Source organism: Gossypium raimondii, chromosome 7, assembly GCF_025698545.1.
Source record: "Gossypium raimondii isolate GPD5lz chromosome 7, ASM2569854v1, whole genome shotgun sequence".
In the NCBI taxonomy this organism is placed as follows: Eukaryota; Viridiplantae; Streptophyta; class Magnoliopsida; order Malvales; family Malvaceae; genus Gossypium; species Gossypium raimondii.
The window spans coordinates 27118656-27144072 of NC_068571.1; the positions used below are offsets into that span (position 1 = coordinate 27118656).

Below are 25417 nucleotides of genomic sequence, written 5' to 3' on the forward strand. Positions count from 1 at the left end.
GAATGAAAACAAAACACCAAATAGGGTTGTAAAGAAAGAGAGGTGAGTCATTAAGACTGCTTAAATACCAAGTCTTCCCTAATAACCTAATTCTAGACATGTTCATTCCCATTACCATATCACTTAGTCTTATTATTTCTAAAGAAGTGTTAAGTTTGTTCACACTTGCTATGTTTTATTCTGCAGAAATTAAATCCTAATTACGAAAGAAATAAATTCTTAAAGACTTAAAAATAATTAAATAAATAACAGAGCAAAAATCCCCCATTTTATTTTTTTGACTTATTCCTCTTGTCTTCTTTAGCTCCATCTGTGCTTGCAACATCAGTATCTTCCGTCCATGTCTCAAAGATAGCATCTGGGAACTCAGGAACAAAAGTATTAGAGATATTCTTAAAAGTATTTCAAATTGAGTCATCTCTAATTTTTGCATATTTCAAGTAAGTTTGTTGTTGATTGTGTATGAACTTGCACATATCCTTCAAAATTGACAACTCCAATTTCCTTGAAGTACTTGCAGAAGTCGGCATGGGAGTTGTACATTCAGGTTCAACACTTAGCTTGACTGGTTCTTTTTTTGGCTCAACCCTTGGTTCAGGAATGTTCGGTTCCTTATCAGATTCTTCCTCTTCAGTCTCTGTGATTGAATTAGCTTCAGTTTCAGTTCCATCTGTTGACTCCTCTGTATCCGGCTCAGTTGGCTTTTCTTGCTCGCTTTGATTCAGTTCATGCACCCTCTCTACTAATATTTTAAGATCATAATTTGTAATGCATCCTTGAACATATCGCCTCTTCAGATTTGTTTGTGTTTTAACACGGGCCTTTAAGCAAAGTGAAGTGATTAATGATAGGAAATAAGCACTTCCTGCCTTCTTTTTAGCACAATCGTGAATCTCCTTGAGGGTAATTTTCCCAACATTAATGGAATTTTCTGTCAAAATTGCATATAACAAAAGCATCCGTTCCATCGAGATGGTGGAACTATGTGAGATAGGCATAAAACTGTAGCGAACGAAATAAAACCATACCTTTACTACTGGTTTTAAGTATTCTCTTCGACAAGAATGGCTCCCATACTTTCGTATAGTCCATTGGGATCCTGGATTTGTCACAACATCAAGCACTTGTTAAAGAAAATCCCAATTGATATTGTTCATCATAGGGTAGTACTCATCTTCTTCAACATCAGGTAAATTAAACAAATCATTAATGGACTTAGAAGTAAGAGGTACCTATTTCTTTCGAATGATGACTTCAGTAGCATCTTGCGTAGTCAAACTAGCATAGAATTCTTGAACTAGTTCATCATTGGGAAGTGAACGAGCATCACAAAATCGTTCCCACTTGAGAGCATTAATTTTCTTTCTAATTGGTATAGGAACAACCATCAAACCATTACTCTTCAAGTCAAAACCTTTTTCCGGCATCATAGGTTGATGCTTGAAGATTGAATCAAATCTCTCTTTCACTTCTTTATCGATCAAAATCGGGTTTTCAGGAGTAGTCTTTGAAGATCTGGTTCTTTTGCGAGACATGGTATCTTTTATCAAAAATTCGGCAAAGTTTCTGCACAAACGAGAAAAGAGAAATTTGCAAAGTGGGTAGAACTTGCTACGGCAGAAATCTTGCGTCTGCAAAGATAGTGCGACAGCAATAACGACGTGCGATAGCAACGACAGTGCTTCGGCAATCTCTTTGCAACGAAAATAGGGAATTTCAGGAAAAAGGGAAGAGAACCATGGTTTCTTTCGGGATTTGAGGTTGATGGAACAAAAGGGAGATTTAGGAATTTTTAGGGTGTAAGCAAATTGCTTTGAGGGATATGAAAATTAGTAGAATGGAGAGAAGTTTATATAGGGAAAAATTAGGGCAACATGTAGAAAAAATTTAGCTACATTAGGGTTACTTGGGTGGCAAGCAATGGGTGTGACGACAAGGCATGGATTTTTCCCTCCTTTTTGTTGTCTTGGACCTCAAACTCAGACTGTATCTTACTAAAAAAAATTGATTAGTACTTGGGCCAAATTTGACCCCCTTTATTAACATAAAAATTTAAAATTTAAATAGAACAAATGAAAATAAAAATTTAATTCTTAATTAGAAAATTTCTTCGTAACAAATTACATTAAATTAATTCCCAGGAAAGGTTGGAGGGGTCACAGCAGTCCCGCTTAAGTTACAATCTCCTTAGACAGAATTGATTAAATGTAATAAGTTAAGAAAATAAGTTCTAATTCTTTATTTATTTACAAAATAAGTTCATAAAAAATTAAAGGTCTGTTAATTTGAGCGAGGATTCAACTCGCTCAACTTCACCATCCGAATAGTGTTTGAGATGTTGACCATTAACTTTAAACGTACCTCTGTAATCTTGTATTATTCAATAGCTCCATAAGGATAAACTTGGTGGATGGTATAAGGACTTTTCCATCAGGATTTAATCTTCCCAAGAAATAACTTCAACCTTGAATTAAACAACAAAACTTTTTGACCTTCTTTAAACTCGCGAGGTTGTATATGACTATCATGCCATCTCTTTGATCTTTATTTACACATTTTGGCATTCTTCTCTCAAGTTGTAGCATCCTTCTCTCACCGACTTGCTTAAGATCAAAGTTCAACTGCTTCAAAGCCTAGTGAGATTTATTCTTCAACTCTAATGGCAAATGACATGCCTTTCCAAAGACTAACTGATAAGGAGTCATTCCTAACGGATTCTTAAATGCCGTTTGATAGGCCCATAATGCATCATCGAGCCTTCTAGACCAATCTTTTCTGCTAGGGTGTACTACCTTTTTAAGGATACCTTTGATTTCGTGATTCACTCTTTCAAGTTTCCCATTAGACTGGAGGTGATAGGCAGTAGCAATCTTGTGCTTCACATCATATTTTTCAAGCAACCACTTAAGCCATTTGTTCACAAAGTGAGAACCTTCATCACTAATAATAGCTCTTGGTGTCCCAAATCGTGTAAACGCATGCTTATGTAGGAATCGCATGACTACCTTAGCATCATTTGTAGGGTATGCTTCAGCTTCAACCTACTTGGATACATAGTCCATAGCAACTAAAATGTATTTGTTCCCATACGAAGAAGGAAACGGGCCAAAGAAGTCAATGCCCTATACGTCGAACAATTCAATCTCCAAAATGTTTGTCAAAGGCATCTCATTCCTCCTTGATATATTTCCAGTCCTTTGGCATTTATCACAGTTCTTCACATAAGCATAAGTATCTTTAAATAGTGTAGGCCAAAAGAAACTTGCTTGCAAAACCTTTGCTGCAATACGTGAACCACCAAAGTGTCCCCCACTTGGAGATGAATGGCGATGATACAAGATCTCAGCAATCTCGCTTTCAGCTACACACTTTCGGATTATATTGTTTGCACATTGTTTAAACAAAAGTGGATCCTCCCAAAGATAATACCGACTATCCTGAAGGAATTTTTTCCTTTGTTGGTATGTCATTTCTTGAGGAATTATTTCACATGCAAGATAATTGGCAAAATCAGCAAACCAGGGTATTTCATGAATTCGATTTACCTCAAATAAGTGTTCATTTGGGAAATTCTTGTTGATAAGCACACATGACTGAGTTACTTCGTCTTGCTCCAACCTCGAAAGATGATCAGCTATTTGATTTTTGACACTTTTTCTGTCTTGGATCTCAAGGTAAAATTCTTGGAGTAAAAGTATCCAACGAATTAGCCTTGGTTTTGCATCTTTCTTCGTGAGCAAGTATTTAATGGCAGCATGGTCAGTAAATACTGTAACTTCGGTACCTATAAGATATGAGCGGAATTTGTCAAAAGTAAAAACTATAATGAAGAGTTCCTTTTTGGTTACCGTATAATTACGTTGGGCTCCCGTCAAAGTTCTACTTGCATAGTAAGTAGGGTGAAACATCTTATTTTTTCTTTGTCCCATCATAGCTCCAATGACATAGTGACTTGCATTGCATATCAACCCAAAAGGTGAGTTCCAATCAGGTGTAACGATTATTGGGGCTGAGATTAACCGCTTCTTTAGATCTTCAAGAGCTTCCAAACATGCTTTGTTGAAATCAAACAATGTATCTTTCTCTATCAACAAACACAATGGTTCAGAAATTTTTGAGAAATCTTTGATAAACCTTTGATAAAAATCGGCATGGCCTAAGAAACTTCTGACTCCTTTCACATTCATTGGGGCCGATAATCTTTCAATTACATCCAACTTTGCTTTATCGACTTTAATTCTTTTTTTTGAGATCTTATGACCAAAGGCAATCCCTTCATTGACCATAAAAAGACATTTTTCCCAATTAAGGACAAGATTCGTCTCTTTGCATCTCTTTAGTACCTTAGCCAAATTACTCAAACAAATATCATAAGTGTTACCAAAAATAGAAAAATCATCCATGAAAACCTCAACAAAATTTTCAACCATATCAGTAAATATTGCCATCATGCATCGTTGAAAAGTTGTAAGTGCATTGTATAAACCAAAAGGCATTCGCCTAAAAGCAAATGTACCGTATGGAAAAGTAAAGGTTTTTTTATCTTGGTCCTCCAAGGCTACAACTATTTGGTTATATCCTGAATAGCCATCTAAAAAACAATAGAATTCATTACCTGCCAGTCGATCTAACATTTGATCCATAAAAGGCAACAGAAAATGGTCCTTTTGAGTGGTTTTGTTAAACTTTCAGTAATCAATATAGATTCTCCAACCGGTAATAGTTCTTGTTGGAATTAACTCATTACGCTCATTTTCAACAATTGTGATTCCACCTTTCTTCGGCACACACTGCACCGGACTTACCCACGAACTATCTGAAATATGATAGATGATTCCTGCATCTAACCATTTGATCACTTCTTTTTTCACAACTTCTTTCATAATAAGATTGACCCTCCTTTGCCCATCAATTTGAACTCTTTCACCTTCTTCTAAAATGATTTTATGCATGCAAAAAGAAGTACTTATAACTCGAATATCAGCTATGGTCCAACCAATTGCTTTCTTAAATTTCTTTAGAACAATAATTAGTTGCCCCTCTTGATCTTTCGTCAGATCCGCTGAAATAATCACAGGTAAAGTAGAACAATCACCTAAATAAATGTATTTCAAATGAGAAGAAAGTATCTTTAGTTTGAGTTTAGGTGGTTCTTCAATTGACAACTTGGGTTGCACAAATTCTCTGACTTCCAACTCCAACGGTTCAAACCATGTGGATTGAATAAAATTTCCCAGATTGGCTTCCATCAAAGCCATGTTTTCTTCGCCTTCTTCATCTTGCAAAAGGTCATGATCTAATACTTTCTCCAATAGATCTTCTTTAAAATTGCTTTCCATAGAAACCAAGTTTTCTATCTTTTCCATAACTGAACACTCCTCTGTTGGATTGAGAAATTTCATCGCTTTAAGAATGTTAAGGGTTACCTCATCATTTTCAACTCGCATGGTGAGTTCTCATTTCTGCACATCAATTAATGTTCTTTCCATGGCTAAGAAAGGTCTCCCAAGGATGATCAAAACTTCCTTGTCTGCTTCAAAATCTAAGAAAATGAAATCAACAGGAAAAATAAATTTATCGACTATTACTAAAACATCCTCATGTTAGAGTATGCCCAAAGATCAATCATGAGATGGTTGTAATAACCTACTTGATTTATCATGTTTATTAATATAAGGCGTTACCATTATTATTTCAGTTTCTTTTCTGTGTGTATAAATAAATTGTTTTATAATAATGTCCTGAGAGTAATATGATTATTCTTAAAAGGTCCTTAGTTAAGTATTATTGTTGGATAGGACAACAATAATGCATTAAGACTAACATGTATTTGATTGATGATAAAGAGTTGTCATTGATATGAAATGTCAAAATCGATACATGAATATGTGTGTTAGAGAACAACATATTGGGCTGACCCATTATGAGTATGTTTCTTGGATTATTATGTAATTGTCACAACATTACTCATAGTGATTAATATGTATATGATCCTCGACTTGAGATCATCATAATCCCAACATCGTGAGTTGTATATTTTGATACGATCAAACGTACAATCGTGAATCGGTTGTTCTATAAAGGCCGATGTTGGATATACCACGATCTATGTTGAGGGATATGGTTGATCGATATAGGATAAGTCCCTCATACATAATGGGAGTAATATCTTAGGCCACTTGATTGAGTGAGACTAGAAATGCATGGCCATGCTCAAATAAGCTGATATGAGATGTCATACTTATTTGTATATCATAGTCTACTTAAGATATCAAGGAATATGGAATGGACTATGCAAGTGTGACTATTCCATGACTTGTGTCCAATCCAGAGATAAAGGACTTAAGGATTACTGAATGAAAGGTTAATCATAAAAAGGTTATGTTGAATCATGATTTCTTGTGACTTAGGTAGCAATGATGCATTGCTAGGTGCCACTCATTGTTTGTAACATTGGAATCATTCTAGTTTTACTGCTAACGTTACAAGAACCTACAAGGTCACACCCTATAGTTGAAATGAACGGAATAAAACATAGTTGGTACTGTGTTTGATTGTCGCTTGAATTAAATTAATTATAGAATTAATTTAATTGGATAATCAAATATCGAACACATTATGTACAAGGTTGTTGTACGCATAATGAGAACATGAATTTGGTCAGTATATAAATTCAAATAAACATATAGTTTACGGAAATCATTATTATAATTAATGTAATTATAATTTTCGGTTTAAAACATAGTTATATTTATTTTATTTCTAGAAATCCTAAAAATCAATCTAAAAATCCCATTTTTTCTTTGCTCGGGGTCTAGCAGCCGTCAAAGAAAATTTTTTTTCCAAAACAGTTTTGGGGATTCCTTCCATTCATTATCAACTGGGTGGATTACGTAGAGGTCTGAGTCACGATAGATTGCGGCTTGGTTCGATAGTAGATCAGATTACTCGTTGCTGAGGCGTTGCTGTCTACTTAGAATAAAGATTCGATAATTTCGAAACCTTTATTTCACCCCGATTCATTCCTCACACATGGATCCATGGTTAGGATCGCCGAATGTTTTAATTTTTTGCTGCGCCGTAGGGGTGCCAACGTTCCAACACCTCGATCTTTCCTTCGGGATATGCTAAAGATCAATCTGCTAGCTGAAGCGTCACAGTTGTAGGTCTTACTTCACCTATCCCTAACATCTTGAAAATAGACTTAGGCATCAAATTGATACTCGCTCGTAAGTCACACAAAGCTGTACCACAGTAAGATTCACCAATGTTATAGGGTATAGTAAAACTTCCTGGGTCTTTCAATTTCGGTGGCAGTTTGTTCTGCAGGAACGCACTGCACCCCATTTTCAAGGCAACAGTATATCGTTCATAAACTTCACATAATATTGATGTGTAACTGCTTCAGAACATCCAAAAATTTCTTGAATTACACCTCATATTTCTGGTTGTTCTGTTGTAATCTATACGGATATGGAGGTGATGAAACTTTCGGTTGAATCGGAAAACTTTTCTGAGTAGGTAAATCTGTATCCAAAGAAGATGTTAAAATATATGAATTCACTAAGTTAAGGTTTACCTTGTCAGACTTTGCAGATTCTGATTATTTTGGTGTAGGAACTTCAATAGCTAGTTGATTCTTCTCAACGGGCTTATCTTCGACATCAATCAATCGAGGTTCTAGAATTTTACCACTTTGCAATGCCACTGCCTTGATATGTTCTTTACCCAAATTTCTTGGATTCTCAGTATCGCTCAGCAAGGTTCCTTGCTGTCTATTACGTACCTCCGTAGCTAACTGACCCATTTGGTTTTCCAATTTTTTTAGTGTTGTTGCTTGGCTTTGGATCAAAGCGTCATTCTTTGCAATGTACGCTTTCAACAAGTTCTCCAAACTGTTTGGTGCCTCAGCTTGAGGTGGTTTTGGAGCTTGCTGATTAAACCCTTGAGATTGGTTGGGTGTTTGCTGCAATAAGTTGTTATTCGATCCATTTCCCTGGTTTTTCCAAGAAAAGTTAGGATGATTACACCATGAAGGATTGTAGAAGTTGGACTGGAGTCCTTGTCCACTCTTATTTTGATATTGGTTCCCCACATAGTACACTGACTCAGGATTTGATGGACAATTCTCAAAAGAATGACCTTCTCCACAGTACACACAGGAAACTACTTCAAAATGACTTAGTGGTTGAGCTGCAGAATTATTAGTATTATTAGCGGTTAATTGTTTTATCATAGAGGAAATAAACGATACCTGAGCTGATAACGAAGTGAGGGCGTCAACTTCATGAACTCCGGCTACACGTATTCCTAAAGCTATTTGATTTGTTGGCCATTGATAGTTATTACTCGAGATCCTCTCGATGATCTCATAAGCCTCATTATAAGACTTAGACAAAATTGCACCATTCGCGGAAGCATCTACCATCAATCTTGTATTTGTATTAAGACCATTATAGAATGTCTACAACTGGATACAATGTGGAATCCCATGATGAGGGCACTTACAAAGTAACTCCTTGAATTGCTCCCAAGCCTCATACAAAGACTCGTCATCCAATTGTTGGAAAGTTGTGATCTCGTTCCTTAACTTAGCGTTTTTGCTAGGTGGGAAATACTTAACCAAAAATCTCTCTGCTAATTCCTGCCATGTAGATATGGAACTTGGTGGCAATGAATTGAGCCATGCTCGTGCTCGATCTCGCAACTAGTATGGAAACAACTTCAACCTCAGTGCGTCTTCAATCACACCGACTACCTTGAATGAATCACTCACCTCCATAAATAATCGAAGGTGGAGATGTGGATCTTTCGTGGGCATACCACTAAATTGGCCCACTGTTTGTAGCATTTGAAACATTACTGGTTTCAATTCAAACTGGGATGCCCTAATATCTGGCCTTCTAATTCTTGGATTTAACTCACTGAAAAGTGGCACAGCATATTGTCTGATGCATCGATCCCTATCATCGGCAATGAGGATAGGATTTCGTACATGATCAGCTTCATTACTCCGGTGAAGATTTTACCGCAGCGAAAGGAGAGACTTGCGACAAAAGGGAAAATTTAGGGAAAATTTTCAAGATTTGAGGCCGATGACTAAGAGAAGAAAGGTGGGTGGCTAGGGTTAAAGATAATTGCTTAAATGGTTTTGAAAATTTTGATAGTACAGAGGGGTTTATATAGTAGTAGATTAGGGTAAAACTTAGCTAAAATTTAGCTACAAGAGGTTACTTGGGTGATAAGCATAAAAGATGGTGGCAAAATTCTAGGGTTTTGGGAGAATATGAACGAAAATTGATGGGTAATTTCCTCTTCTTTACTGCTCTAGGCCTCAAGCCCAACTGTAATTGTTTGTTGTATTGAAAAAACTTAAACTAAAGTAAAAATAAACTGATTAGTACTTGGGCCAAATTGACCCTCTAATTAAAAAAATAAACAACTAAAATTAAAATTTGCAAATGAGAATAAAAAATTAAAAAAATTAGATTACTTAGGAAATTTCTTCTCGAAAAATTACATTAACTTAATTCCTAGGAAAGGTTGGAGGGGTCACAAAGGGTCCTGCTTAATTTCCAATCTCCTTAGACAGAATTAATTTAATGTACTAATTAAATTCAATGGTCTATTAAATTGAACGAAGTTTCAACTCGCTCAATTTCACCATCCCAATAGTGTTTGAGACATTGACCATTAACTTTAAACGTACCTCCATTGTTGTTGTACAATTCTACAGCTCCATACAGATAAAATTTATGAATAATAAATGGTCCAGCCCATCAAGAGTTGAGCTTCTTAGGAAATAACCTTAGCCTCGAATTAAACAACAACACTTTTTGACCTTCTCTGAATTCCCGAGGTTGTATACGATTGTCAAGCCATCTTTTACTCGTTTCTTTGTACATCTTGGCATTCTCGTATGAAAATAACCTCAACTCCTCAATCTAGTCAAGTTGTAACATAATTCTCTCACCGACTTGCTTAAGATCCAAATTTAATTGTTTCAAAGCCCAGTGAGCTTTATTCTCCAACTCAAGTGGCAAATGGTATGCCTTTCCAAAGACTAACCGATAAGGAGTCATTCCTAACGGTGGCTTAAAAATAGTTCAATAGGCCCATAGAGTATCATTGAGCCTTCAAGACAAATCTTTTCTATTAGGACGCACTACTTTCTCAAGGATACCTTTGATCTCACGATTTGCCCATTCAACTTCCCCATTTGACCGTAGATGATAGACAGTGGCAATCCTTTGTTTCATATTGTACTTGTCAGGCAACCACTTAAGCCATTTATTTACAAAGTGAGATCCTTCATCGCTAATTATAGCTCTAGGAGTCCCAAACCGTGTAAACACATGCTTATGTAAGAATCACATGACAACCTTAGCATCATTTGTTAGGTATGCTTCAACTTCAACTTCACCCACTTGGATAAGTAATCCACAGCTACTAGGATATATCTGTTACTGTAACGCGTACGTTTGTGCAAGTGTACACAGTCGTTATCAAGTAATAAGTAAGTATCGAGTTATCGTCTCCACATGGATTGTATTTGTGCTAAGTCACTTAATTTTTAAAATTATATTAACAATTTGGTAAATAAAAACACAATATAATTGAGAAGTGGTGATTAAAATATATTAAACTAAATGCAATGATCCTTGATGCAAATTATCCTAAGTATGCAAACTATATGAATGAAATAGATTTTAGTAAAATTAAACACAATTTGCAACAATTATAACATAAATAAACTAGGACAATTACTTTAATTAAACTCAATTAATTATCAACATGCTTAATAACATTCGGAAAAACATTCCATGGCAACTCAATCTTTCATGAGTTTGGAAACCACATTAGGTCCTTTTGGAGTCCTTTACTTCCGCATTTTACTGATCAGTATTTACTAAGGGTTTCTTAACATTCGTGTGAGGTAAGAAGGACGTGTCAGGTTTGAAACAATTTAATCACACGAATCTAAAAACTATACAGATAACAGAGCTTGGTCAGAGTTGTTATGCAACCTACAATTTAATCGAGTCAGGATCTATATTGAGCATGCACATTTCAATTATGTGTCCATTAGTCGTCGTCTGGTCAGGATCGCTCAGCTAATTTAGGTACATTTCAATCACGTATGAACAAAATACCGACTTGATTTTAATTGAAAACATGATCGATTGAGGCACAAACATTATAAGCATGAATCAAATAAATATTATGTAATCAAAATAATCATCCTAGCTTAAATAAAATTAAGTTATCATTTTTGTAAACAAGAACAAAGAACACATAGCAAACATCTTTCTATTAAACTAAAGAAAAGAAAGATTAAACCCAATTCAGAGTGGCTGTCACCCAAGACTCTAACTGATGAGGCTCCTTCGTTCATTTGCTGATGGCTCTCCAAGGTGGCTGACCAAGGGTTCTTTAAGAGGCTTAATTGCTAAAGTCTCTATGAAGAGATGATGCTAGGCGTGGGAATGGAAAAACCTAAGGGAATTTGGAGAAAAAAGAGAATAATGCTTGAGGGATGATTGAGGGATGATAAATGAAGGAATGAGAGGGTCTTATTTATAGGTGAGGAGAGGGGGATAGTTTACTAAAAATAGGAGTTTTCATCTTTTGGAGAATCTTCTATGGGTGGCCGGCCATAAATTAAGCAAGTTGAGCTGATTTTTCCTTGGTTTTTTGTCAATTTGAGTGCCACAACAACTAAGGACTGAGACTCGGTCAAGTGCAAATCTTCAGGTAAATCTCTAATTTCTTCAACTCTTTAAGGACCTTTTGCAATTAAGCCAAAGAATGGTTTAAATAGACAGCCATGTGCAGCCAAATTTTGGGTTGACTTGGTCTCCAATTTGGACGGTTTTGTAATCCAGCAAAGCTATCAGACCTGTCCAAAATAAATCAACAAATTAGAGGACCAAAGAATTAAATTTATCCAATTTAATTAATTAATTAAAACCCAAATTATTAATGAAATATTTTAAAATGAATTATTAAATATAATTTTTATATTTTATTATTTAATTTAATAATGCATGGCCCACTTTATGTCTTAAAAAATATAATATATTCAAATTAATATAAAATAAGCCATTTATTGCATGAAAACTATATAATAAAGCATAAAATCACATTTTAATAATTTCTATGTCCTAATTTCATATTTTCACATATTTCATTAATTTATTAAACAATTACTTAGTTTTAACAACGGATTTAAGTAAAAAGGAGATAAATTACATAGGAAAAATCCTAAATATTTTTTCGTTTACAGTTGCCATAAGAAGAAGGAAACGAGAGTAGAAAATAAATGGCCCATATGTCAAATAATTTACCTCTAAAATGTTTGTCAAGGGCATTTCGTTCCTCCTTGATATGTTTTCGGTCCTCTAGCACCTACCACAATTTTTCACAAATGCATACGCATCCTTGAACACTATAGGCCAAAAGAATCCTGCTTGTAAGATATTTGTTGCAATGCAGAAACCACCAAAGTGTCCCCCACTTAGAGGTGAATGGAAGTGATATAAGATCTCATCAATTTCACTTCCAGCTATGCACTTCCTAATTATGTTATCTGCAAATTGGTTAAATAAAAATGGATCCTACCAAAAATAATATCGAATATCGTGAAGAAATTTCTTCCTTTGTTGGTATGTCATTTCCCGAGTAATTATTCCACATGTTAAATAATTTGCATAATCAACAAACCAAGGTATTTCATGAATTCGACTTACTACGAAGATATGCTAATCTGGAAAATTCTCATTAATTGGAACAAGAAAATTGGTTACCTCATTTTGTTCTAATCTCGACAGATGATCAACTACTTGATTTTCAACGCCTTTTCTGTGTTGGATCTCAAAATTCAAATTGTTGAAGTAAAAGTATCCATCGAATCAGCCTCAGTTTAGCATCCTTCTTTGTGAGTAACTATTTAATGACCACATGATCAGTAAATACTGTAACTTTCGTACCTACGGGATAAGAATGGAACTTGTCAAAAGCAAAAACTATAACAAAGAGTTCATTTTTAGTTACTGTGTAATTAAGTTTGGCTCCTCTCAAATTTTTGCTTGCATGGTAGATAGGATAAAACACTTTGTTACTTCTTTGACCCATCACAGCTCCAACAGCAAAATCGCTTGCGTCACAATCAACTCGAATGGTGAGTTCCAATCAGGTGTAACAATTATTGGGGCTGAGATTAACTGACCTTTTAATTCCTCAAAAGCTTCCAAACATACTTTGTTAAACTAAAAAATTGCATCTTTTTCTAATAAGGAACACAAAGGCTTGGAAATTTTTGAAAAATCTATGATAAAACTTTGGTAAAAACCAAAAGTATTACAAAAAATAGAAAAATCATACATGAAAACGTCAACAAAATTTTTAACCATATCATAAATATTGCCATCATGCATCGTTGAAATGTGGAAAGTACATTACATAAACCGAAAGGCATTCCCCTAAAGGAAAATGTATCGTATGGGCAAGTAAAAGTTGTTTTGTGTTGGTCTTCTAGGGCTACAACTATTTGGTTGTATCCCGAATATCCATCGAAGAAACAATAATATTTGTTACCTGCCAACCCGTGATCATTCTCGTTGGTATTAACTCGTTTCATTAATTCTGAACAATCGTGATTCCACCTTTCTTTGGTACACATTGTACCAAACTTAGCCATAAACTATATGAGATGAGGTAGATAATTCCCGCATCTAACCATTTGATAACTTCCTTTTGAACTACCTCTTTCATGATTGGATTGAGTCTCTTTTGCCCATCAATTCTAGCTCGCTCACTCTCCTCTAAGATAATTTTATGCATACAGAAATAAAGGCTTATTCCTCGAATATCATCTATGGTTTAGCCAGCCGCCTTTTTAAATTTCTTTAAAACTTTGATCAGCTGCTCCTCTTGGTGTTCTATTAGTTCTACTAAAACAATCACAGGCAAAGTAGAATAGTCACCCAAATAAACATATTTTAAATGGGAAGGAAGTACCTTAAGTTTGAGTTTGGGTGGTTCTTCGATTGACAACTTCAGTTGCATGTATTCTCGAACTTCTAACTCTAATGGTTCAAACCATGCTGGTTGAACATAGTTTCTCGAATTGAATTCCATCAAAGCCATGTTTTAATTACATTTTTCATCTTCCAATGGTTTAGACCCTAAGGTGTTCTTCGATGGGTCTTCTACAAAATTGTTTTCCCATTTCATAGAAACTAAGGTTTCTAACTCCTCCATCACTGAACATTCCTCCATCAAATCAAGAAATTTCATTGCTTTAAGAACATTAAATGTTACCTGATCATCTTGAACTCTCATCGTGGTTAGGAAATGTCTCCCCAGGATGATCGACACTTTCTTAGCTGCTTCAAAATCTAAGACAACGAAATGAGCAAGAAAAATAAACTTATCCACTCTTACCAAAACATTTTCGATCTTTCCTTCGGGGTATGCTAAAGATCGATCTGCCAATTGGAGTGTCACAGTTGTGGGCCTTACTTCACCTATTCCTTACAACTTGAAAATAGATTTGGGCATCAAGCTGATGCTTGCTCCTAAGTCGCATAAAGTTTTGCTATAGTAAAACTCTCTGATATTACAGGGTATAGTAAATCTTCCAGGGTCCTTTAGTTTCGGAGGTAGCTTGTTCTCTAAGAATGCACTGCACTTCATCGTTAGTGCTACAGTCTCACACTCACTAAGTCTCTTCTTCTTGGACAAAATGTCCTTCATGAACTTGACATAGTAGGACATTTGTTCTAAAGCCTCCACCAACGAGATATTGATGTGAAGTTGCTTTACAACATCCAAAAACTTCTTGAATTGCACCTCTTGTTTCTACTTATTTGGTTAGAATTTTTGAGGATACGAAGGTGATGAAACTTTGGGTTGGACTGAAAAACTTTTCTGAAAAGATAAATCTGCATCTAAAGAAGATGTTAGCTTATCAGAATTCACTAGTTTAGATTTTACCTAAACAGACTTTGTAAACTCTAGCTCTTCTGGTGTAGGAATTTCAACTGTTGGTTGTTTTTCCTCCTTCTCGATAAGTTCATCTTCTACCATAGCTTCCTTGGGTTACAAAGTCTTACCATTTCGTAAAGCAACTACCTTGCAATGTTTCTTACCCATATTCCATGGATTATCTGTATCACTTGGCAAGGCTCCTTGCGGTCTATTACGAAGCTCTGTAGCTAACTAACCCATTTGGTTCTCCAAAATTTTCAATGTTGCGTGGCTTTGGATTAAGACGTCATTCTTCGCCGTGTATGCCTTCAACAAGTTTTCCAAACTGTTATCTGACTCAGCTTGTTGTGGTTTTGAAACTTGTTGATTGAAGCCTTGGGATTGACTTGGTCTATGTTGCATGTAATTGTTGTTCAGTTCATTTTCTTGGTCATTTTAAGAAAATTTTCAATGGTTTCCCCATGAAGGGTTATAAAAATTAGACTGTGGTCCTTGTCTACTTCTATTTTCGTGTTGTTGTTCGGTTTATTTCCTTGATTATTCCAAGAAAAGTTTGGATGGTTTCCCTATGAAGGGTTATAGAAATTGGATTGTGGTCCTTGTCCACTTCTATTTTTGTATTGATTTCTTACATAATAAACTAACTCAGAATTTGATAGACAATTCTCAAAAGAATAGCAATCCCCACATTATACACAGGAAATAAGCTCGAATTGACTAGTTGTAACAGCTCGTTTCTCAGTGGTGTTAGAAGCAGTGGTTTCGGAGCCACAAATCTGACGAGTGTGTCCTTAAATATTATTATTTAGTATTTATGAGTCAAATACTGAATTATATTTTATTTTGATACGGTAAATTCTGTTATTTGAATGAATAACTAAGTTTAAGTGGTGTGCCCTAAAGTCAAGTGAGTTTAGAAAATGAGGTATTTGGACCTCAATTCTATAAACCGAGCCTGTAAATATTTTTTTAAATATCTACGGAGCATTATTGGGATAATATTAAATTTTGGTTAAGAAATTTTAATGTGTAGATAGTTAATTAAATAAAAGGACTAAATCATAAAGGTTACAAAAGTGGGTTTCTATTAGTAAAATGGATTAAATAGTTATGTTATAGTAAGGTAGTGGACTTAGTGGATAAATAAACCATATAGATGGTTGGTGGAAAATTATAGACATGTTTTGATTAGAATTAAGTTAATAGTTATAAGGAAAAGGGTAATTAAATAATAAATTAACATTAAAAAATAAAGCTAAATCACTATCATCTACTTTAATTTCTTATCATTGAAATTCAGAAAGAAGGAAACCATAGAAGAAGCTTGATACTCGACAATTTCAATTAAGCTTGCATGTGAGTGATTCTAACCTCATTTTCGGTAATTTTTATGTTTTAAGCTTGTATAAACTTAGTCTAGCTAGTTCTGGGGTCAATTTGTGATACTATTAAAAGTTTAAGGACTCTCCATGAATAAGTTTAAGGTGTTTTTAATTTTAACTGATAGGTTATTAAAGTTGGTAGTTAAATACAAGTATTTTTGTTTAGTAATTTTGATGATTTTAAGTCATGAAGGATTTATTTATGAATATGATAAAATTCAAGGAAAATATTGTGAATTGATGATAAATATGGGCCATTATGAGACTAGGTAACAATCGGCTAACATGAATTTTAGCTAAAAATGGTAAATTTGCAAGTTACGAGTTTAGGGACTAAATTGTATAAAACTACTAGTTAGAATGTTGGGGAAAATTTGTAAATTGATAATAGAATGGTTTAATTGCATAAAAATACTTGTTAGAGTGATGGAAATGTATAAATTGGGTTGAATTATTATTTAGATCAAGAAACACCATAATCGAATTTAAAATCGAGGAAAAGTTAGAGTTTCGGACTAGTTGTTGACTCTATTTTAGTAATTGTTTCAATTGAGGTAAGTTCGTATATTGAATCATTCATTAATGGTAAAATTGTTAATTGCTATTGAATAATTAAGGTAAGTGAATTGATTATTATTTATTTACAGTTAATTGAATATTAAACTGGGAATTTTAGAACATGTAAATTTCATGAATGGTTATATGAGATATTATATCAAAAAGGAACTAAAGTTAAGTATGGAAAATGTAAATTTCATGGAAAAATATTGAAGTGCTAATGTGAACATGAAGGTCACAGATAAGGATATGGAAAGAGACCTATTTGAACCTTGTGAACAGTTAGGATACAAATGACATGTCATTAGGGATTATATGTTTCAGGTTCTGGTCCTGGATGTCCTACCGATGGTTGAGGTCCTGCATTTGTTGCGGATTCTCCACAGCTCATATGAGCAGCAACGTGTAGCTAACATCCTGTAACATACCAAAACTCAAGGGTTAGTAGAATCTGGTTTGTGAATCGAGAGAAAGTGATCATGCCTTAATTTTTTTAAAAATTATCTATGCATTTTTAGGAAATAAATGAGGTATTCGTTTGTTGGTTAAGTGTTAGTGTAACGTTTCATGAAACGCAAGTTCAAATACCTTCTCTCACATCATTATATTATTTTGCAAATTTTTCCTTAAACCCTAGTACATTAGTTTGATGGTTAAACATTAGAGAATTTATCCTTGAGGTCCTAACTTTAATCCCATTCTCATGCAAATAATTTTTTTTACAAAAACCTCTTGTTTTAATGTGTGGGCCATCCAAGCCTAGTTAACCTAGGTAGAAATATTAATTTTTCACTAATAATCAACCTTTAATTCTCCTTCTCGTTTCCCTAGTCGTTCCTCTCCCCCTCTCATTCTCTTTGATTTTATTTTTTTCCTTTCCTCCATTGTTGTCGTCGCCTACACCTAGTTTTACCATCTCTTTCTTTTTTTTTTGCCACAAGATTTCTTAACATATTCTCCACCATATTTCTATCATTTTTTCTCATTAAAACCGGCCCCAAATCTGAAATCTTCAACTTCAAGATCGATCCCGAACATTTCCTAGAAAGTGTCATTGCCGTTTCTATCGACTAGTTTGGGTAAGGTCTCTTGTCTGTTCAATTTGTTGATTAATTTTTTCAATTAAAAACAAAAGCTTCTAGATCTGGAATTTAGGGGATTTTAAATGATTTCAAAAGTATTTTTCCAAAATTTAATGAGATCTCAAATCATTTTAAAATTCAGCTCCAATTTTGGCCACTAAGGGTGGTGGTGCGTGCGACTTTATGCAAGAAAGGGGGCTGTTTTTTTTCTTGGTTCTTGCCTATATTTTTCAGCATTAATTTCAGTTATTGAATCCTCCTAATCAGCTTTTAAACTCATTTCAATTAGAGAAAAATGTTCTTGATCGATTGGACATTCGGATCCCACAAATCGTGAAACGTAAGTGCAATTAAGGTTAACTAGTTTGTTATTTCGACATAGTTGTTGGGTAAAGGTTATGAATTGATTAAATTAAGGAATTTAAGAATTAATTAGCTAATAATTTTACAGTATATTATTGAATTAGGTATTGACCCAAATGCCCCAAATCAACCATAAAGGCGAAGAACAATTGTACGTATGGTTTGCATCGATACAGTGTAAGGAATCTAACTAGTTTGGATTCATAAAATAGTTATAATTCAAATGATTGGTTCGAACTCATTAGTGGGTGTTTGAGGTCTGGTTTAATCGTAAATTTATTGTATTTATACTGAATTTTGGTTTAAGTTCGTTTAAGGAATTATTAAGGAAAATTGGAAGATTCGCTAGTGTGCTACGAGGAAGAGAAAAATAAGGTGTGGGTCTTAAACTCATAAAATTGCTTGAAAATGTTAAATATCATGTTATATTTGATAAATTAGCTTACTGATTGGATTGGCCTAATAGCCAAATTATTGATTTTATGAGTGGCCGAACCAGGTATGTTTCGAGCCTTATGAGATTGACATGTTGGCAAAATTGCTAGTTCGAGAGTATGAATGTTTAACTGAGTTTCTAATCGCATATTTGAGTTTTGAGATATGAGAATGTTTGACTAAATGATATAGTGTGTTGAGATATTGGGATTATGTATGATTTAAATGCATGGGATATTTGTTATATTCTGTACTGAAATGGGTGCTATTTATGCACAATGAAAATCCATAAAGTATGTGAAATTGAACGATATTGATTGATACCAACACAATGGTAATTTGAAAGATCAGAACACTGTTTCCATTTACTAAAAATATGTGATTATTGAGGACATGCTGAGCATGTCAAATGAATGTGAAAAGTATTGAGATATGATTATGTATGAGATTGTGTGACATATTGCATATGCATTGGGTTGGGATTTTGTGGTTGACGGGGGAGTTCCGTGGAGTACCGATGGCATATTAAGTCTGCATTATTTGTAGTCAGTGTACTGCACCTGGAGTACCGAGGGGATTGGCGATTTTATCGCATATTATATGATATTGGCGATTGTATTGCACTATTTGATATCCAACAGATTTTCTGCATCATTGATTATTCGATGGTTTTACCACATCGAGCTATGCTCATAATGTTTTGGAGTTTGGCAGACGAGTTCTGGGGAACTTGTGCTGTGTAGCGGATGGTATGGGTAGGAACCTTTTTGCATTGAATCATGTGCACGACAAATTCGAATGTTGTTGATTTATGCTACGCATTGTATTTTGTTGTATTGAATGATATCGAAATTAATGATTGTTACTCGAATGAATGATGACCTATGCTCATACATCGTTTGACAACAATTTGATAATGGCTATGTAATGGCATGAAATTCCTATGATGGTTCTATTTTCTTCTGTTTATGCTAATATGTTTCACTGTATTTGATGTTTTTGCCCGTTTAAATAATTATTTCAGTCACTGAGCTTTTCATAAGCTCACCCCCAATAATGTTTAACTTTTCAGGTAAACCTCAAAATTAAGACCAGACTCGGCATTCGGAGAATCAACCTAAGCCTCGGATTATTATTTAATTAAGTATTATTAAGTCTTTATCGGTTTTGACTTGTAATTGTTAATTATCTCTGGTTTTTGGCTTGGTAACTTTTCTTTTGGGGACTTTTGCATGGATGAATTACTCAAGCATAATAACCGGATAATGCATGATATCAGGCTTAAGTAAAATTTGATACTGTTACCTAGTTTCCACTACATTGCAAAGGAAATATTTTTGGAAAACAAATCGATAAGGCAACTAATTTTCCAAAATGACTTGAAAATGGTTTTTTCCACTGCATTAGTTTAACTTTGAGTTTTTTTTTTAAAGAAGAGACACAAGCAAACGATTTTTCTAAAACAACACTCTCAACAATAAAATGAATCCTAAGCATACACGACCTAATGAATGAATGTTTTTAAGCTAACTCAAAGTACAACTATGATTTTCTCTAAAATGAATTTATTTAAAGTCTTAAAAAGTAACGTAAGTTAGCTTAGCCATTTTGGTGGCTAATGTAACCTTCTCAATCTAGCAATAATGTCTAGGCTAGGTTTGGGAGGTTACATTTAGTGGTATAGGAGCCTTGGTTTAAAACCTCAGATTGAGTTTTTAAATCTACTTAAGTAAGTCTGCATGCATACATGAAAAATAGGAAATTGAGAAAAATAAGCCACAGAGAAGTTTAAAAATGATATTCTCAAAAGAAAATCAGATCCGAGACTCTGATGCCGGTTGCCATAGAAAAGATGTTGTTAAGTTATAAGTAAACACTTGAGGTGTATTACTGTAGACATAGAACTGAAATAGTTAGTATTTAATTTTTCTTTGAAACTGTAAGATAGGAAACTAAAAATTGAATGAAGTTAGCTAGTGATTATATTTTCTGAAATTGTAGATCAAATTTAAGACCATAGGATACATAATTAACAATTGTAGAATGAGGAATCATGGGGCTCAGCTTCGAGCTACCCAATTTGAGTCATTTGTTTCTCAAGGAATTGTGTCTAACCATAAGAAGACTGACATCATGATTGCATCTACTTTTGAAGGCGAAAACCAAGAGGTTAGGGATGATGCATTGTCTGTCCCAAGCGATATTAGGAGTTCTAGAAAATGTTTTCAAGATTATGGTTGAAAGAACTAATATGGTGGAAGAGACTAAACGCTTGGAGTGCAAAAGAAAGGAAAATAATAAAGTTTAGAAAATGAAAGGGTCTGCTTGCACTGGACCAAATCCGTGACCATTAAAGTGGGCCAGATGAGTCAAACCTCAACAAAAGGTTGTAGTAGTTATCACTGGAGAAACTGTTAGATTTGCTAGGATTTCGATTTATAGATATTGTGGTAAGCGTAATCCAAGATTGCCTTTGCCAAATCAACTTCATATTGACATGAATAATTAACTAATAATCAACAACTTAAGGCCAATTCTGTATCATAAACATACACAGACACTGCCTATGCAACGATTAGATGTTATACTTGGCAACTTTTGGTACAATACGATCGTATGACACAAACATAACACAGAAAGAACATCTACGAAAGCAATACAAAATACGACATTGACACGAAGGATAAATATATTGAGAGAAAAACTACACAAGTCATTAATCCCTGCAGACAGCAAAGGATAAAGCCTTAAGCCTATTATAAAGCCATAGCCAAATTGGTCACTAAAAGAAAGAATAATTTAAGAATAGAAGTCATATACATTTGGAGGTGCAAGAAGCATAACTAAAAAAAAAGTAGAACTGACACCCTAATTATTACAGTCGTTCTTTTGTTGGTGTACTTGGATCACATGGATATTTTCTTGGTGTGGGGTGAATTTTTAAGCAAACAATAGCAGTTCTCTAACAATATGGGCTGTGTGATTTCACTACATGAAATTGGCAAAGAAACATAGAAAAGGTTAATATCACTTCATAAAGGCATGTTATAAATGTAAGGTTTGTTTTGAAAGTTGAAGTAAATAATTAAATGAATGAAAAGAGCAAATGATTATGAAGTTAAAATAGCTCTTATTATATAAAAAAATGAAAGATATTATTAAAAGGACATCCAAAATGAGAAATGTCATTTTAGCAACCAAAAAGTCCTTACAAAGTCAAAATCCCTCAATTTTTCCAGCACATGAATCTGTATCATTTTCATTTTAACATAAATAACCATCGTCGTAGGTCCCTCAGATCCAACCTATGATAATCTGTATGAGAAAAAGTTATTCTTCTAATCTATGAATCTCTTCTACCATCTTTTGTCTCTCTTTATATCTAAAAAGGAGCTTACCCACTTTATCTTCCGCCTTAAAAAATTTGAAATAATATGATGCCAAGCAATATAAAATTAGCTTAAAATTTTGGTTTCATTAAAATCAAGAAACCAATCAAGAAGGAAAATTTGACTAGCCTTAAACTATTCTCCATCAAAAGAGAAAAATATAATTAACCAGAAATGACACCCAAAAAATCATCCCCACACTTGAAGAACCAAAAAAAAAAAAAAGGAAAACAAGAAAAACCTTTAGTGAATGCCTAGAGGATCCTACACAAGCAACCAAATAAACAAGTAATTCATAAAAAGAGAATAAAATAGGATACTATTACTAGCCAATTACTAAACCTTTCTAATTAAAGCAAAGGGAAAACTTTGCATAAGAAATTTAAACATACAAATTATTTTGTGCAGAAATTGCACAGGAATTATTTTGAGGGGTATGCTGGTAACAAATTTTTTTAAGTGATTCCTTATATTTGCTGAATAGCCATTACAAGGGCTGAGTGTTGAATAACCATTCAGTGTTTTTATCGAATTGAGCAGGAATAACCATTTAATGTTTTTTACCATTCTGTGGGATGATTTGAACCAAACAATGGAATGGTGGTCCCCTTAGAATTTTGACGTAACTACATAGGAATTCTATTGAAACAAACATGGTGTAAGTGTTAGATGAAAGTTTGCCTGGTTTTAGAAGCTTTTTAAGGTGCACACGGCATGGGCTGTCCATATGGCCATGTGACACACACGACTATATGTATTATTAATTTTTAGGTGCATGATTTTCTACACGGTCACAGTTAGTACACGGTTTGGCCACACAGACGTGTGTGAAGCCACACGACCTGGGCTATTCCACACAGCCTGGCCATACACCCGTGTGACCCCTGTTTCCAAAATATTTAATGTTTTTCATTTTCTTTATTCAAATTAGTCCTGGATTTTTCCCAAACTATTTTTAAGGCCCCATAAGCTCTATTTAAGACCCGTAAGTGTATTTTTACCCTAATTTTTATAAGGTATTGAATATTATCATTTATTTTATATTTTTGTTTTTGTTTGATAATAAATGTCCTGATTTGTATGTAACACTCCGTAACCCCAATCTGATGACAAAGATGGGTTAAGGGTGTTACATTTAGTGGTATCAGAGCTATGATTTATTTGATTCTCAAACTGAGCATAGCATGTATGGAGTCTATAAATACATGTCATTTTATAACATATGATAGTGTGATGTCGCCTGACTTAAAGTAATTTTGTTTCTATTATAGACAAAAGATGTCTTCCAACTGAACAAATTCCAATAATAATGAATGATATGTTTTATGTGTTTATGAGAATTACTTTTGTGGCTTTACAAACCCTACCCCCTCATCCACAAAGTCATACGACAGAATATTCACAAGATTTATGTTGATTACTTTTGCAAGTGTGAAGTAGAAGAGTTTAACAGTAAAATGAGTAATAATTTGGCCAGAGCTGAGAATTGGTTAGCGAATACAGAGTGTTTTAGCTGAAATATCATTTTTTTCGAAGATTATCTGAGATGTGCGGCATCACTGTTAAAAGAAGAGGTTACTCACTGGTAATCGACTTTAACTACTATGGTATCTAAATAATGGAGTATGATTTCTTTTGAATTGATTTCCGAAAAAATTATGTTAGCAAACAATATTTAGAAAAAAAATTCTTGGATTGAAGCTGGGAAACAATCGGTTATAGATTTTGGGTGAGAGTAGTTCAGCTTGGTATGTATGTTAATAAGATGGTATTACTTGAAAAGGAATTATGTACTTGTTTTAGAGAGGGATTGATTAATGAGATTAAAATACTTGACAATGCAATGGAATTTTTTGGTTTTGTAATTTTCTTTGATTGGACTCAGGTAATGAAAGAACTGAGTAGTTATTTCCACGACTATTGGGGTTTTCTGACAAAGATAGAATGAAACAGAAAAATATGAGACCACCGATGACTTTAGTAGTCAGCGTGGTAGTGTTCGAAATGTAAAATAGACCTGAATGTAGCCATTGTGCCCGAGTATTTTACAAGGACCTCAACTGAGTATGCTATGTACTCTTTTATCTATAGTGGCATGGCGATTGTTTTATCTCTAGCTATGGTGCTTATCATATAGGGATGCTAGCTAATCATAATATTAGGCAGAGAAATTGTTAGCCTCGCTGTAATAATTGTCGACATTGCTCTATTATTGGCATTCTAGTCAATTATGCTTTGGTGGTGGACTCGATGTCAAAGTTCAAGTGTTGTTGCTTTTCTATTTCTACTAGTTGTTGCTCTACTTTGTGCATATGAATTTTGTGTTGTTTATGTCACAACTGGTTCCAGTGCATCTGAGCGATATTGTCCTTCTAGATTTTTCTTTGATGTAGCAGCAATTGTCTTAGCAATCAATATACTCTTTATATGTCGCTTGATCTTTAATGGAAATGGCTTGGATGTGGACGAGTATGTCCGGATGGCTTATAAATTTGCATACTCTAATAGTATAGAAACAAGTCCTGTGTTTTGTTTACCAGAATCACAAGACCCAAATGAGTAATGCCCTAGGGAGTTTAGTAAGGCTTCACATCTTGGACCTCTTTACCTTAGCTCCCTTGTCGTTCTTCTTGTCTACTCTATCCTATATGGTTTGAATGCAAAGGATGCTCATTGGCTTGGGGCTATTACATCTGTTGCAGTTATAATTCTTGATTGGAACATGGGAGCATGCTTGAATAGGTTTCACTCTTTTTTTTAAAGTTGTGTTGTTGCACTTGATGTTGTTGGAACTACACAGGTTTTTCGCATTTGCTTCGGAGTGCATTATTGGTACTTGGAGCATTGTATTAGTTATGAAGTTGTAGTATCTGTCTTATTAGGTGAGACAATTTCTCACCATTTTTTAGTTACAAACCCGTTAGCTGCCTGAAAAGATGTCTTGTAGAGTTCCGTGATCCGTCTAAGGGAAAGTTTTCATAGGAAGGAGCAAAAAAAGTTCTTTTAGTTCATTTGATGGTTGTGGCTCAAGTTTGAAATGTGATAATAGTGTTGAACCGGGTCTCTAATGTTTGGAATAGTCTTCTTATGTGTCCAACTTCTAACTTTCAAGAATGGATAAATAGTGATAAGCGTGTAAACAGTGGAAGACCAAGTTTAGCATCACATAACAGTTCTCAGTACTCCAATGATATCGAAATATGTCAAAAAGTCAAAG

At 34.3% G+C, this 25417-nt stretch overlaps 1 non-coding gene and 1 pseudogene across 1 annotated transcript; both read left to right on the plus strand.

Moving 5' to 3' along the window:
- Nucleotides 1-528: 528 nt before the first annotated feature.
- On the plus strand, nucleotides 529-25268 carry LOC128042533 (calpain-type cysteine protease DEK1-like; annotated as a pseudogene).
- LOC128042784 (small nucleolar RNA R71) lies at nucleotides 8487-8593 on the plus strand. Its single transcript, XR_008198295.1, has one exon. It is a non-coding gene; the product is annotated as a small nucleolar RNA R71 (small nucleolar RNA).
- Nucleotides 25269-25417: the final 149 nt, after the last annotated feature.